The following is a 17,358-nucleotide window of genomic DNA, read 5'->3' on the forward strand; positions in this document are numbered from 1 at the left end:
ACTTGACTTGAAAAAATGTTCTAAGACTTGTGACTTGACTTGGACTTTTACACCAATGACCTGGGACTTGAATTGGACTTGAACCGGTTTACTTGAAAAGACTTGATATTTTACCCCAAATATAAAATTTAACATGCATATTATATAGAGATTGAAAATGTGACGTCATTCACGGGTAGAACCGCAAAGGATTCTGGGAACTCGTGGCAAGAGGTACTAGCGCACGCAGGCTTTCAATTGAAATCAGTTATACAGCGATAAAAAGAAACACAAAAATGTCAAGAAGCTGTTGTATTATTAACTGCAATAGCCGGTCGCATAACAGCCACGGGAAGCCGACGGGTAAAGAGATCGGTTGTTATCGGATTACGTCGTTGAAGAGAAATTGAATCTCTCTTTTAGGATAAAGACTTGAGACTTACTTGAGACTTGCAAAACAATGACTTGGTCCCACCTCTGCAATTGTAGGTGTAAATTTGTTATTAATTACGATATCAAAATAACTTTTTTTGCATTTTATTTTGGAGAAAAAAGTTATGGGCAGTCAAATCTGGAAAGTGGTGTGAGCACTGAGCTTTAATTGTATTAAGGCCCAAACATGCCAGAGTTCATGTTATTTTCACTGGAAACTTTTCCTCTGAATCTTTGAGGATGTTACAGGATAATTTATTGTTGACAGCTGGATGACAGCATGTTGACTGAGAGTTCTGTGAGTGAGAATGTGACTGTCAAAAAAACACTTTTTTGTTTTTGTTTTGTAAATTGCAGGCTGTGCCCTAAAAACCTTCTCCTTGGTCCTTGAGTTGTAGCTGGCTAGCTTTCTGGAAGTGGCTAGTTATTTTAGTTAGGTTGCTAAAGTACCCGATTTCCCTTAAAACGGTCAACCTACAAAAATAACTTTGTGTTATGGTAAGAAAAAAGAAGCAAAACTTGAAGATATTTGAAATTTAAATACATTATTGTAAAAAACAAACAAACAAACAAACATTTCCACTGGTGTTAGGATGGAGGAAGGAGCTGAGTTTGCATATTCTGACTACAAATGGCAACCACCAATTGCATACTTAGTGCTGGAGACAGAGTATGGTTCAGGTAACATACTGACAAGCTAGATAGCCCTCACTTCCTCCAGAACAATGCAAACCTACAAACCCGACTGACTACGCTAGCAGCAGCCAGAAAGCTTTGTAATTCAATTCAATGCATTTTATGTTAGACTTGGACGATACAAGAGAAATGCATTTCTTTTGTATTATACTCAAATTTGTGCAGCATTCTCCGTTTGTACTGAAACTAAAGTGTTCAGCCCGACTGTGACTCAGTCTTACCAAATGCCAAGAAGATACAGAACGTCATCCTGCTGATTCATGATGAGCTAACGAGCTTCACACATGGGAAGACAGAAAATTGGGCCTTTTTCTGAACGTGAGCAAATGTCTTACTAAAGCTGACTATTTCTTTTCTTATTTTATTTTTACACGCTCTTTGTGGGATGATTTTATAATATGACTGCATAATATTGATAACAGTACATGGCTGGAGACAGGGAGAGTCCTGAGACAAGCAGCTTGCCACTAAAGTTGTGAGGTCTTATGGTAAAACTGCACCCACTTTACCTGCTAAATAGAAACAAAGCAATATTTTAATCTAGGCTAATGGTATTGCAGTGTCTGATACATTTCATACAGGACATTGTTGGTGCTATTTGGCTAGTGTTTTTGTAGTTCACAAGATGGATCACTAACACAGAAAACACAATATTTGGCACATTTTGTTATTGGGAACTGCTGATTGGCTCATCATTGGTTGTGTCATTGCACATTTTCTGGCTGATGATTCCAATTAAAAGTGTTGAAACCGAGCAACAGCATGTATATTTTCACACATCCAAATTAAACATAGGCATAACATACTGTAAGTGTAATGGTGTGATGCGTTTGCCAAGTCTTGTTTGAGTTTATTTCAAACATGCTGCAGTTTTCAGCCCCTATAACTACACTCTGCCCTTTTCTTTAGAACTCAGATTTGATTAAATGTAACATCTCTGAAGTAATTTTGATTCACAGGAACAGAATTACACAAGACTACAAAACTACATGTGTGTATCATATGCTCATAGGGGATCAGCTGATCATTGGGGTCTTTAGCCTGACTTGTTATTTTAATATTGTAGTTTTGCTACATTTACAAATAATTTATTACCCAGCCCACTTCTCAACTTGTTCTTTTTTTTTAATCATCCATATTTAAAAAAAATAAATGAATTATTATTAGGCCAGTTGTTATTCATTATGTCAGCATGATAAAGTGTCATTTGGCAGTTTCCCCATAGTGTTGTTGCCCCTAAATACCAAGCTGCTCTGAGGTCACATAACATTATAAATCGACCAAATTTTCCCACACTCAAAAACGATCCAGATACTTATAAATGATTAAACATGAAATAAACGATAAACAGATGCTGCAGTTTATCAGCTGCTTTGTGATACTGTGTAGTGCTGTAATAGCGCTGCATTAAAATGATTCTGCTTTTCCAAAAACAACATTGCAGCAGCGTGTCTGTTTGCCAAGCACATCCTCCACATCCAGTTAAAGCTGAAGTTGAAGGAGCCGGGGCCTGAATGGGATAAACCCCCTCTTCAGTATCGGTGAAGTGGAGCAGCAGTGTGTCCTTCTTCCACTAAATGACCCATTCTGGCATCTGAGATCGGTCTACTTAAAAGTTATTGCACTACTTTTAAAGTCCCCCCCGAAGCAATCGCAACAACCGGGAAACTAGTAAACAAGTTAATGTATGCATATTGTGTGTCTACGTGTTTTTGTAATCAGGATGAGTGGCATGGATAAAGTGGCTGTATATAATGGAAACGGCTGCGGCTGTGTGCATACATTTCCTTCTTGATTGTAGGATGATTGTATATGTGCTTCTGATTGTTTTGAGTCTATTTTTAAAGCCACTGAAAGATAAAATTGCCTCTATGTGTGGATATCGGGGGTGGGGACAAACTTCCATTCAGTGAAATGTGAGTGAATGCTAATTTATTTAAATTTAACATGAGGGTTGTACACACATGAATAATACATGTGGTTTTATCCCTATAGTTTGACTTTTCATGTTGATTGCACCACTCTCTTTTTAAAGGTCGGGACAGCACTGGTTTTTAATTCATCCCAATCTGCACTGATCTCCTGTTAGAGAATATTACCAGTTATCTTTCAGATGTAAAGACAAGCATGTTCTGATGTCACTTCACTGCAACTCACTAGCTGCTAAATGAGCATAAACCGCTCGCAGAGACTTGTTGTTTCTCACTTTGATCATAAGAATAATTGGATTATCTCATTACATGCCTTGCAGAATATTACAATTCATGTATACACTATGAGTTTTGATGGAACTGATTGTCATTTGCCTCTGGCTGCTGATTTGATTTCCGTTACAAGAATGGTCACATAAGTAGCTTAAAATAATTACTACTTCATTAAGGCCATATTAAATTAATTGATACACCGATAAGACATGAATTTTGATGAATACTGATTGCCTCGGGGAAAACAAGCAGATAAATTTTTACTCCGTCATCAAATATGCAAGTATGCAAAACAGCAAAAAGAAAAAAAAATGGGAATATTAACAGAAGGACTCCAACTAGAGGCTGTAATCGGATTATGGTGTGCCCAAAACCAAAGTGAAGGAGAGTAGGCGTAGACGGTGCCAGTGGTGATTTTGTGGTTGCATATTATGCTGACAACAGTTGCCAATGTTAAACATATTTTAAACATACAAACTCTTTAAATTGCAATCAATCAATCAATCAATCAATCAAGGCTTTATTCGCCATGTGCAGGTTGCCCTGCAGTGAAATAGTGGGGTTTGAACAGCCGGTTCCGCTTTCTTAATTCTTCGATAAGTCAGGGCCAAGCCAGCTCCGATCAGCAAGAACCCTGTTACCATTTTTCCGAATAGATAAATATCTTCAGCACTTAGGCTCACCCAAGCCCAAACTTCTTGTTGAGAAGAGGGTGTCAATTGCATTTAGGGACCAGTTGATCAAATCCATAATTCCTCTTTTAGGTTTTAGAGAACAGACTGTGAGAGAGTGTTCCAGGGAAAAGTAATACAAAAAACACGAGACTAGACAAGGACATAAGAAGCTAAGCAGGGAAGATAAGGGAGAGGAGGAGGAGAAAAGTGCGACCGCCTTCGTCAAGAGCAAGAGCTGGCATCAAGGTCTTGCTGCTATTTGACAGTGTAACACTTTCACTCCTCATCTTCTCATTGTTAGTGTCAGTGGGGTGGCCTCGTGCTTTGCCCAGGCAGTACAAGAAGGTTGTTCAGCATTCTCTATAGAGAGGAAATGAAAACAGACAACAATCTAAATCCACATTTCATTTCAAATGACTGTATAAATCTTTGAACGACTGGATTTTATTAAGAGTGTTTGATGAAGGTGCCCCATCATGCGAGGATGAGACTACATAAAGGTATTGCAGAGAAGCTCGCTCTCCCTGAGCTCTCAGTTAATTCCAGCCTGAGGTGTGACAACTGCTTTGGCATCTTATTTTTGATACCTTGATATGTAGGACTTTAGTGGCCAAAAAGTACTTGATTGCCAAGTAGAGTTGGAGTTTTTGGCTTGCTGTTTATATCAGGCTCCAAAGGCTGATAGCTGGCAATACATTACTCTATGAGGAGGCTGGTCGTGTGCATAATTAGATACAGTAACAGTGCAGCATGTTTCCTTGTTAAATGGTGGACAGAAAATGAATCCTCAGAGCCGCCAAGGCTTCAGATCTCTACTGTTATAATTACAATTTCAGGCTAATGCTTCCTTACTGTTCTTTAGAATTTAGCTTAAATTTCACGCTATTGTGCATTTACACATTACACCTACAGGAGCTGCTCGTCCATGAAAACTCATGCCAAGGTGTCTCAGGACACCGCTTTTGTGCTGATGTTAATACCACAGGAGGTTTGGAGCTCTGCAATCATTGAGTCAGCAGAGTGTTGGTGACAGCTCAGCACAGTGACCCTGCTCTGTAACTATGAGGTCTGCCACTGAGTTGCTGGGGTTCCTAAATGCTTCCACTTTGCAGTAACACCACTTAAAGCTGATGCTGGAATAACCAGGAAGGAAGAAATGTCCCAAACGGACTAGTTGCAATGGTAGTATCCTATTATAATACCACTCTCAGTATGTTCTTTAGAACACGTTCTTTCACAAATATTGTAAAGACTTCATTTATTAGTGTCACGGTGTTTATTGTTTAGTCTATATTTTCTTATAGCAATCTCAGTATCATTATGAGCTGTGATATATATATCTCATCGGTTACCGACTGCAGGGTGTATGGTTCCAGAGTTGATGTTTTTCTAATTAAACTAATAAGATGATGCTTGTTGCAAACACAAACTGTGCTGAAAGTAGGAACATTTTGCCTGTCTGAGCTGTGAAATGTACTGTTGGCACAGCACTATCCGGTACTCATTAACGCTTTCACTGAAATGTTAGACTTCACACTGTCTGTACTTGTAAACATCTTCACAGTAGAAAGCTGTAATCACATACACCCACATATAAAATTATTAAACTCTCACTTGCTACACTTTTTTAATAACTCATATATACTAAATTCTCTTAAAACTATTTCTCAGGTTTTAGATATCTCAGGCTTATCTGATTTATTTTTCCCCTCCAAAACCAAACATCCCACTTGCTGATGTGAAATTCACTTTAGTAATTCTATTTACCTGTCACTGTTGAGTCCACAATGATAACAAATCAAACCAGGATGCACTCTAAAGTGTCCTACTGACAAGTGAGGACAGGTTGGCAATACGAGCTGTTGATCTGTAGAAGGTTTGTGTATGTGGAGGTCAGAGTTAACGGCAGCATGCTTCATCTATCAGGTATAATCAGAATAAAGTCAGTGCAATATAGATTCAGCAGATCAGGATTTCAGGATGCTAAACTTTTCATAAGTCCTTAATTGCTTTGTGATTTGAACAGTAATGCGATTGTTCATTATCACTTGATTTAATACAGTCACCATTTAACTGCCCATTCATTAGCCATCCACAGCTGCAATCAAAAGCATGTTATTGTATAGTGTAAGTTTTTAGTGAGTTTAAAAAAGCAACAGTTGTGTGCACAAGTTGAAAGTCATTAAAGATGAAAAGAAAACAGTTTAAAGACATCATTCAGACTTTGCACCTTGGTTTCTGACTCCAGCTACTGGTTGCATTCCCATGCAATACTCATTCATCCTATGTTGTTGTGTTTAATTAAGTGAAATTACTTTCTATACATCAACATGTAAGCATTTTTATTTTAAGCATAAGCTTTCTGATATTAGTATTTAAATTACATTATCAAGTCTATCAAGTCTATGAAAATTCCAAGTCTGTCCATGTAAGTCTTTGTTATTGTCTTTTCAAGAAAATGCACTGCTATCCTTGAAGATAGCATTTCTACAGGGGCATAAAATGCATTGAAGTTCAAAAAGAATATTTCTAGTTCTTGACAAAAGGTAATATAGCTGCTTCGTTGCAAAACTCAAATCCTAAAACTGTAACATGAATGGAGTCGTGTGAGTCTGTTTACCAGAAAATGTAACTCAAGCTTTCTGCATAAGCATAAGAAAAATGTATTACTAGGAAATTTTAACATTCCGGATTCCCTGACTTTTGTTCTAGTGCTGTAATTGGATTAATTTTGGTAAATTAACAAAAATGTAAAAAATAATTAAAAAGTGTCGATTCAATCATGCAATCATTCATAATAAGGCTTCTGAAGCAGAAACCCAAAAATGAATACCCCCTCCAGTGTCCTGCAACAATGAAGCTAGATTTGTATGTATGATGCAATAATTACGTCTCTGCAAACCAATAAGTGTTTATACAAATTCTAAAGCAGAAAAAATACTTTCAGAGGAAGAATGTTGCCATTAAAAGCACATGTCAGTGTTGTCATGGCCAGCTTAAGAAAATATTTATTGAATGTGAGACTAGGGATTTATGTTTTAATACTGTATCAAGGCTTCTTCTTTCTCTATATGACACCTTTGAAATTGTATCACAGTATCATTAATCTGATCTGACAAATTCTCACCTCAGGAATAAAAATCACAGGATGTTACATTCTTTCCTAGCAGGTTAAACTTGTGCATAATTTTACTCAACTTTTCCTTATTAACAAAAACCTTCTCAACATGCCAAGCACAGTGAAATGTCGAAAGAAAAAAAGAAAGAAAAAAAGACAGTTTTTTTCACACTCTTGATTGATGAAGAGAAGCCCACATCAAGAGGACTGAGATGTGTTCTTCTCTGATTAGTCTGTTTATATGCGCACATTATTTTGAATAGTTTCTTTTTCTAAACACCATCATCTGCTCTCTAATAACATGCACAAACACACAGGAAGGTGTTTCCAGCTGAAAATGAGGCTGACACACATAATAAAAATCCAAACAGGTGATCATCTGTACACATTTCTAAACAGTCTTTTTAATGAATAAGAAATATTGTTGATGACTGACTGGAATTTGACGCAGGGATACAGACACTGAATATATGAAAGGTTCATTCACTTGAAAGAAAACTGAGCCTGAATACTGCTGCCTTATATCTTCAGAATGAATGATTTTCATATTTAAGCTTGCCAATGAAAAGGATAAATGATAATTCAGCATCAGTTGTTTGACTTGAAATAACAATCTAACTTTAATCTTCATGTTATAGTGTTTCAACCTTATTCTCAAAATGAACAATACATTTTTATTTCTTAATGTGGTCCTAATACTCCATCACACTCTTAGGAAAGCTTTCTCGTAATTCCTTAAAGCAGACTTCAGGAATAGTTCTCCAGGCTTGTTGAAGGACATTCAAAGCTGGTCTTTGTGCCAGTCTATCAAGATGATCCCACGCTGCTTCAGTAATGTGGAGGCACTGACATCCATCCATGTTTTTGCTGCATTTGGATTGTGTTTCGTGCTAAAAAATGAAATTGATGCCAATCAGATTTTTTGCCGAATGGTATTGTATAGCAGATATTGTCTTCATTTAAATTTGATCTATATTTACTAGGTCGCCAACACAACTGGCTGACATGCAGCCCCAAATATGACAGATACGCTCACTGTTGTACCTCCTCTTTATATGCTGATGACAATTTGAACTAAATTTCAAATTAAGATTCATCACTCCATAAGATCGGTTTTCATTTTAGTTCTTGTATAAACTAGCATACGTCATGCTTTTCTCCTGGTTTCCCTTCTTTAAGAATGGCTTCTTGAAAGCCGAGAACTGAGAGTATTTCTGATCAGGCTTCAGTAAACAGTAGATATATCAATTGAAAATCCAGATGTATGTAGATATGACTTTCAGATACTGTTCATCAGCTATTGATAGTTAAACTTGCTAACTGACCACCACTTGTCTGGTTTCCTTGAATTTTTTAGGGACACCCTGCTAAACCTTTGACTAATTGCTCTTTGGGAATCACCTTAGTGGTGCCACGATACAATTTTTGTCAAGTGCGTGCAGGCAGGAATGGTGGACCCAAAGTGCAGACTAGGGCTGGGCTATATCATACCGTTCACGGTAATACTGGTGTAATGTTGGTCAACGATAGGAAAATGAAATATGGCGATAGCATATGGGTAAAACGCGCATGTGCAGTGCCTTTGCTTTCATACGCACATGGCGGCGACGCAGAATGAGAAGAGCGAAAGTGGATCGTTGAATGAAACAATGAACCAGAACTGGTTTGTAAAAATGCTGCAGCTTCAGTGGTGGAACTGGTTTAGCTTTCGTCCGTCAGATACACAACAAAGCACTATTTTTGGTAGAGCATGCTAGCGGGCCGTCGTTATTACCGTGTTGTTTGGAAAATACGGCACACTTAAAACACTCCTTTGATTTTTCTGAAAGTCGACAGAGCCCCTTATAATCCCGTGTGCCTTATGTCTGAACTCTGGTTGTGTTTACTGACCTCGAAACGATTTTATGTGCACGGCGCTCGAAAATCTGTCAAATGTTTCAGTACGACTTTGCTAAGCTACGAAGCCGCACCGCTTGATGGATTGTCGGAGCGTTACGGCTATCGTAGGCGGAGCCTCGCGGAGTGATACGTACTGTGCTTCAACATAATGTTACCGTACTGTGTGTGTATAACCTCTTTTTAAGTTTTGTGGATGTTATACATGGTTATGCTGAGGATACGTCGGCCAGTTTCCACTGGAAATGCCTTTTGGTTAAACTGTCAGTGAGGAGTTTGCACTGTTAAATGTTTATATAACTTTAATGCAGATAAAAACAGCTGCTTGTTTAAGTGAAAATACATTGATGGGGTTTTTTGCACTAATAAAGTTGTGGAGTTGTAAAGTATTTTGTCTAGTGTCAATTATATCGTCAGTTATATCGTTATCGCAAATTTTCAAACGTATATCGTGATAAATATTTTTGGTCATATCGCCCTGCTCTAGTGCAGACTCACGGAAACAAAATGACAAAACACAAGTCCACAAGAAGCCGAGGAGCTCAAGAAAACCAAAAGTCCGTGAAGAGCACTGGAACTCAAAAAACTGTCCATAAAGCTCTCCGGGGATTGCCCGGAGCAACACAGGCGAGGCAAATCCGGCATTTTTACAAACCAATTCTGGTTCATCAGTCACATTTAACGATCCGCTTACGCTCTTCTCATTCTGCGTCGCCGCTATGTGCGTATGAAAACAAGCGCACTGCGCATGCGCGTTTTACCCATATTCTATTGCAATATTTCATTTTCCTATCGTTGCCCAAAATTACACCGGTATTACCGTGAATGGTATGATATAGCCCAGCCCTAATGCAAACTGGGGGAGCTAGGGATCGAACCACCAACCTTCTGATCAGCAACTAACCTGCTCTACGTCCTGAGTTCTAGCCAGCCAGGTTGTGGACCAGACGACGGCGTGGCAGCAGCAGGACCAGATGAGGCAGGACCAGACTTAATTGATTAGTCTCTGATTGATTTAATGTTCATGTAATCCAAACATACAGTGTCTGAGTTTGTTGGTTCGGGCAGAACAGAATCCCGAGAGGAAAACAGTCTGATTCACAGTGAATGAAATGTCAGAAGGTTCGGGACCGGGATGCTCAAGCGGAACATTCAGCAAACAGTCACTCTTACTCACCGATGAAGTTAGCTCAGCAGCCCTGGAGTGACAGCGGCGTGAGCGACGCCTTCCCTTGTGGAAGGGGGAGGCGGCGAGAGAGAGGACGGACCAGTTCGCAAGTCATCCAGCGGATTGAGCTGCGACTGCTCCAGTTGACCGGGCTGCAAATCCTCCGACTCCTCACACTGAAGCGGTTAACCTCCAGCAGAAACGCCGTCCTGCTGTGGCAAACGCAGCTGCTTCACAGAGAACTCTCTCTGGTGCTGCTGTGTTGGCGTGGAAAGAAAGATAGCTAGCTCACTGGCTCTTACGTGCTCCCTCCATGCAGCTATGGTGCTGCTCAGTTTAGTGTTCAAGGAGAATTGATGAAGCCGGGGTTGTTCTTAATCATTGCGTCCACTGCGCTCAGTCCCACAGACATAGCCTGTAAGCTATCGGCCTGAGAGATGCGGTCCAGCAAATTAACCAACCTCTCCATTTCGGAATCAACCTCAGAGGCGGAACAATCTGCGGGGTCCATGTTCTGGTCATGATCTTATGTCAAGTGAAGGCTGAGTGCAGGTGAACTTAAATACAGCTTTAATGCTGGACGGCAAAACAGAAAACTGGCTGCATTAGAATACAAAATAAACTTACTGGCAGACAGAACACACAGTACAGAATGAGGGTAGATCGCAACACTGACACAGAGAAACACAAGGCTAAAATACACAGAGGGAGCTTTCTGGGAATGAGAGACAGAAGCGAAACACAGCTGGGACAAATCATACATGACGAGACCAAAGGGAAGCAAAACTCAATACAATAACCCAGACTTTCAAAGTAAACCAGGAAACATAACAGACTGAACTTCTATACATAGACTCACAGGCAGACACTGAAACCATAGACACTACACAGGGAACACGGAAATCACAACCAAAACCTAAGAATTAATAAAGAAATATATTTAAAAACAAAATACTGGGTCAGCGACTCAGGCACCCCAACAATTTTACCCCTGTGAATCTGTGTCTTTGACCTTTTTTCTTAAACTGATGTGAACAAATGCTGGGTGTTAGTGACAGTAACAAAGTACCTAAAGATACAATTTAAAACAGATTATCTGATAAGTTGTCTGTTATGAGTAGATATGACACTGATTCATCCTTTGTGTTTTTTATGCTTCAATGATTCCGTATTAAGTGGCTTAAAAAAAGAAAGAAAGAAAACAGTGTGAGAATAGTCATGCAAGAGAAAACTTTAAAAGATCTTCAGGAAGCTACAAGGAAGTCTGGCTCCTGGGAGGGGAAACAAAGAAATTATGAATAAATCTCCAGAACTTTGTACAGTACTGTACTGCATGGAAATGAAAAGAAACACACTCTTGAAGATATTTCCTGTCATTTAAAGAGTCATTGCATTCTCCAATGACTGACGCTGCATGTTGATTTCCTGACCACACGAGGGTCAGAAGAGCTCCAAAATTTCAGCGTTACACAAAGAATGGCTAATATCATCATACAAATAGCAAATACACTCAACACACAGTGTGACACAATATTTCTGGCCACACAACAAATGACACAATCTATGTAGGACTTAAGAAACTTTCTCAAAAAACATCAGAATTTTTCTCTTATTACCAATTTTAATATTTCTTCAGTAGTCATAGATACTTTGTAGCTTTATGTACTCCTGCTAGACCTCAATGCAGCATTTGATACTGTTCAACATAGTATTTTATTACACAGATTAGAACATGCTGTAGGTATTAAAAGGTACTATAGCGATCACGTAGGACATCATTATATACCAGCTAGCACAACTTCAGTAACCCTACAAACGTCACTGCTGTTTAGTTTCCTGTCTTCATTTATGTTGGAAGTGATAGCAGAGCTGTACGTTTGAATTCTTTCAGAAATCTCTCAGTTAGAACATGCTATATCATTTTCAGGTGGAAACTAACGAGCTAACTTCCTGCTAACTTTTAACTCAGTTAAATTTAATAAATTCTGTTTTCATGGATGCCTGGATGTTAAAGCAGCAACACTGATCATTTTATTAAAGATGAAAGAATTTAGCCAGTGTTTAACTCTCAGTGATGCCGCAGTGTTCGTTTGACTTTGGGACCTGAAGGTCGACGGAGTTTAGGACCCAGATTACTCAGCGAGGCTCCATCACGCAGTGCCACCAAAGTCGTACTAAAACATTTGACAGATTTTGAGCGCCGTGTAGCACATAAAATCAGTTTGAGGTCAGTAAGCACAACCAGAATTTATACATAAGGCGCACCGGATTATAAGGCAAACTGTCGATTTTTGAGAAGATTAAAGGATTTTAAGTGTGCCTTATTGTGCGGAAAATACGGTACTAAGGTTTTCAGCATCTCTGCCATGGCATCAGACTACACAGGCCCCCCTTCCCAAGTTCATCAGTGAGTCCTGATCGCCTAAGGCACTGTCACAGGTTTATCAGTTGGACCAATACCTCTGTTTACTTGTAAACAGACCTAACTGTTGTTGATGATGTCTGTTGATTTAAAATTAGCTTTTGCCTTTTATTTAAATGCAGTTGTCCATAATGAGTGGTTTTCACAAAGTACATGGCAGCTCCTGGTATCTTCCAATTTTAAGGCTGAACTAGTAAGTTTTTTTCCTCTTGGCTAATTGCATCTGTGGTTTTACTGATATTGCCTGAATGTGGCTTTACATCTGGGATTTTACCAATGTCATGTTTCCCCATACATTTTCTTCCCATAGTGTATGTGTAGACAAACGTGTATGACTGCAGTGTCCCATGTGTGATGTCAAAAGACTTACGCAGGCTTGAAGTTAGAGTCTCTTGTCTAAACCACCTGCTGTAAGCACCATCAGCCATGTACCAGTCCTCCTTAGTTCCTGATATGAGCGTTCCTCAGATTGTAGGCATATTTTTACCCTATTTCTCTTTAGGAGTTTTCAAGCAAAAAGAGTCTATTCAAAGTGCACTCCTTTCATACGCCTGTCAGGAAATGAAAAGAAATGCCCTTACTGTCTGACTAGTGGGCCATGTGACTAGCTTTTTTTTCTTTTGCCTTAGATAAACAACTCTCAGTTTTTTGAAATCCAGCTTCATCCCCAAGCAAAATTTCCATTTGTGTGGCTGTGACATTTTTTATGTGATTTATTCTATTGTCCCGAATCCCCCGGCCTTTGCTGCCCCTCCACCTTGTCCCCTTGCCATCAGCTTGACAATCCCAGCCTTTGTTTTTGCAATGAGAAGCAGCATTCTTCCAGAGGGATGACCTCCTCTGTCTCTATAGAGGCTGGCACTGGGGACACGACCCTCCCCGATGATTGGATAGCACCCGCCGGATGCTGTGAATGAAATCCACTAGTTGTCACCCCAATGCTGCCCACATGTGCGCCAAACACAAGCTCATTCCCGAGAAAGAGAACTCGAGGGATCCCTCTGTTCATCCCAGCTGATGCTCCCAAGCCTCAGCACTGCTATCAGGACCATTAGCACAGAACACAGGATCCAACTCTGTGGATCATCATTCGTTTCTGTGAGTATCCATTTGATGCTTTTTAACCGTAGTTTTTAACAATATACTTTAGAGTCAGGACTCCAGTGATCATTATATTATTGTTCTTAACAACTGCCAAGCAGGGCAAATTAATTTCTTCCTTTTTAGAAGAAAAGAAAAGAGGAGGTTTTAGCAGCACCATAAGAGGAGGCTGAAATGAAAGGTACTGAAGTGAAAAACTATTTCAGAGAGACTCATCCTTAAAATCCCAAAGCACACTCATTATTAGAATTCCAAGCCAGCAGTACATCAAGGCACCCAGCTCAAGTTTTATACCTCAAACCAGCTGAAAGGGATGAGTGCAAACACAGGAACATCAAAAACCAGAAACAGTAATGCATTAGGCTACCTGCAGCGATGCAGGTATCTGTCATACACGGACACCTGCACAGATCTGCATTCAGGTTATTATGCAGTTATGTGGGTAGGGATAAGTGAATTTACTTTGCAATACCTGTATTGTACTTTTATTAAATACACAGCACATAATAACTGTTGCCGTTATGGCTGTCTGTGTGCCACCTGGCTTGAGGACTGTAGGGTGGGAATGGGAACTGCTTTGTAATGAGGATTTGCTGTGAATACATGGATGCTATAACACAGAGTTAGCTGGGCATTCACAGAAATGCAAAGCTGTGGTCAATGGTGCTATTTATTGAAATTCCATATCATGAGTGTATCTGTGCGACACAGTGCTTGTAAGGCTTGTTACCCTTTAAATTGTGGCTCTTTCATCAGTATGCCTTCAGTGTGTACATGTCACATAGCCCCCAGCAGTGCCTGCCATTTGACTCTCATTAGCACAAACAACATTTGTATGGATTTCCCAGCTGAAACCGAATTTATGTTTCAGGGAGTTTTGATACCAAGAGAGACCTATTTATAGTGTTTATGAGCTCGTCCATACATTTTAAAGACATGGTCAGACACTTTCAATCCTTTTAAGTGCGGCATGAGGCCTGCCTGTCCTCCTTCCACTCATTGCTCTTTAAACCAGTCAGAGTCTATCAATAATGAGCACTGCATTAGAATCATTTGGTTTGGTTTGTAGATGTGCTTCTCTTTCCAGCACAGCTTTACTGCCAAGTCCCATTATGTACTTGAATTGATTTACAGCTATTCTATCATTTCTTATAGGTAACGCCATAAAAAAGGCACATTAAAAGAACACAAGAAGATTGCAGTCACATTAAAACACTGGTGCCGTAGTAAACGTGTAGTAGTGGTCAGTTGTGTGTTATATAAACAAACTATCAGCCTGTTGTTGCTGATTGGTGTTCTAACAGGCACAATCATCGGCATGCTTCAGTGCTCGCACACAGTGCTATTGTTCACGGCTGAGCTGAAGAAAATAATACTACATTATGTAGATGGATCAAAAATGAATCATTCCATGAAAGAACCTTCAAATTGTTAAAAAATAGTTTTATGTCTGAGTTTCATGCAATGTTCGTGTGCTAACTCATCTGCCCCCAGCAAAGGTCATTAGCAAGTGGCAGACCCGTGTGCTTAGTGATGTGTATGGACACGGGTGCTGCGCCAAGAGGATTCTGAAAACCAATCAAGAGAGCGCTTTCTCAGCTGATGGGATTTAATAAAAAAATCAATTTGAAACAAACACTGCAGCACGACCCATGTTATTTTATTTTGTCCTTATCCTTCAAAGTGCTTCCAGTAGCGATGGTAGCGGTACTGTCATGAGCCATGTCTTTGATTATGCGCATTTTCATCATGTAAAATCATTCAATAAGAAATATTGTATTTGTCATTTTTATTTATTTTTTAATGTTTTCTTATCAGTCGCAGTATTGGGTCGATTGCCTGATAGTTTTATAAAGACAGAAATATCATTTGTTTACTCTCTTTTTCCTAAGATAATTTTTATTTGACATTGTTGGCTCTGTTTGTCAGTTGTTGGTGTAAGGAAACAGGAAACAGGGAAAGGGTATGACATGCAACCTGCTGGGAGGAACAGTGAAAGCTGCAGGCACAGCATGGGGTATGTGCCTTATCCGTTAGACCAACGCACACTTTCAGCTATTTTATTTTAATTGCAAATACTTGTAAATACTTAAACGCTGTGGGTTTAACATTAGTAAAGGGACTCAGGCAGCTGGAAACCATATATCTATGTATGGATGGATGTATGGATAGATGAGGTGTTTTGTGATGTTCTCAAACTGATCTCCCTGTTGGAGCTCAGTCTGGGGGAGTTTTTTTTCTCCTCGTCTTTCCTCATGTTGTGCAGTTTCCATTGTTATACCTCTCTGACCTGCCTTCCCCATGTGATGTTTGTGTAATGTATGTATGGTCGGAAGGGTAAGATGGCGCTGGCAAGGCTGGCAGCCTTAACCCAATTTCCCTCTGGATGAATAAAGTATTATCAATCAATCAATCAATCAATCATTCAATCAATCAATAGCCTGGCTGCAATTACACTTTTTCAACTTTATATTTGAGCTTGTAACAGACATTTATGCAATATAATGAAGGAAATGTAGAATAAACATAAAGAATGTTAAATGCTTAAATTCAAAGAGAATTTGAATAGTTTTCTTCAGTCTGTTAGCACAGGCTCTCTCCTGTGAAATGCAACTTTTTTAAAAACCTATATACTAATAGGTAAGTATACATTAATATATAATATATATTAGTGCTGCCAAACAATTAAAGTGTTTAATCAGATTCATCACAGGGTTACTGTGGATTAATTTTGATTAAATATCATGTTTATTCTATATTAATCAGATTTCATTTTGCATGAGCAAACAGACTCGAGAAAAAAGGGAAAATATACGAACTTAATATGTTTATTGAACATTTGGAACATTCATGTTGACAGAAACCTCTGTAAACATGTATCCTCTCTCTGTCACTCCTGGGGAGGCTTCAAGTCCTTGAAACGAGGACCCAAAGCTGTGTAAAGGTTGTCAGTGATGTTAACAGGTCTGCAGTTTGTTGCAATCCACTCGGCGTCAGTCGATGTGTCCGAGGTCGACTTACTGAGTCCGCGATGCTCCGTGAGGGGTTTGTCCAAGCTGGGTGACGCGTTAGCCAAAGTGCTAGCAGCATCCTGGCTAACGTATGCTTATATATATATATATATATGTATATACATATATATATACACTCAACAAAAATATAAACGCAACACCTTTGTTACTGCTCCCATTCCCCATGGGATGGACGTAGAGACCTAAAATTCATTCCAGATACACAATATAACCATCCCTCCCAAACAGTGGTCACAAATCAGTCCAAATGTGTGGTAGTGGGCACATCTGCTATATTGAGATAATCCATCCCACCTCACAGGTGTGCCACATCAGGATGCTGATCTGACATCATGAGTAGTGCACAGGTGTACCTCAGACTGCCCACAACAAAAGGCCACCCTGGAATGTGCAGTTTTTTGCGCTATTGGGGGTCTGGGGACCCAGAACCGGTCAGTATCTGGTGTGACCACCATTTGCCTCATGCAGTGCAACACATCGTCGCATGGAGTCTATCAGATTGTCAATTGTGGCCTGTGGAATGTTGGTCCACTCCACTTCAATGGCTGTGCGAGGTTGTTGGATATTCGTGGGAACTGGTACACGCTGTCGTATACGCCGGTCAAGCACATCCCGAACATGCTCAATGGGTGACAT

The 17,358-nt window shown here is 39.6% G+C and overlaps 1 protein-coding gene across 3 annotated transcripts in view; it reads left to right on the forward strand.

Annotated features, from left to right (window-relative positions):
* LOC102313357 (galactosylgalactosylxylosylprotein 3-beta-glucuronosyltransferase 1) overlaps positions 1-17,358 on the forward strand; it is a 62,867-nt gene that overhangs the window by 5,070 nt on the left and 40,439 nt on the right. Inside the window, exon 1 of one of the 3 annotated variants that reach the window (XM_042218831.1) lies at positions 12,425-13,687. The exons of 1 other annotated variant lie outside the window; for it this stretch is intronic. The gene's annotated coding sequence lies outside the window, so the exon portion shown is untranslated. Of the gene's footprint in view, positions 1-12,424; positions 13,688-17,358 lie in introns of those variants that run through there. One more of the 3 variants, XM_042218829.1, reaches the window with a different exon arrangement.

Source organism: Haplochromis burtoni, unplaced genomic scaffold (assembly GCF_018398535.1).
Source record: "Haplochromis burtoni strain Fernald_Lab_line unplaced genomic scaffold, NCSU_Asbu1 Contig_24, whole genome shotgun sequence".
Classification (NCBI taxonomy): domain Eukaryota; kingdom Metazoa; phylum Chordata; class Actinopteri; order Cichliformes; family Cichlidae; genus Haplochromis; species Haplochromis burtoni.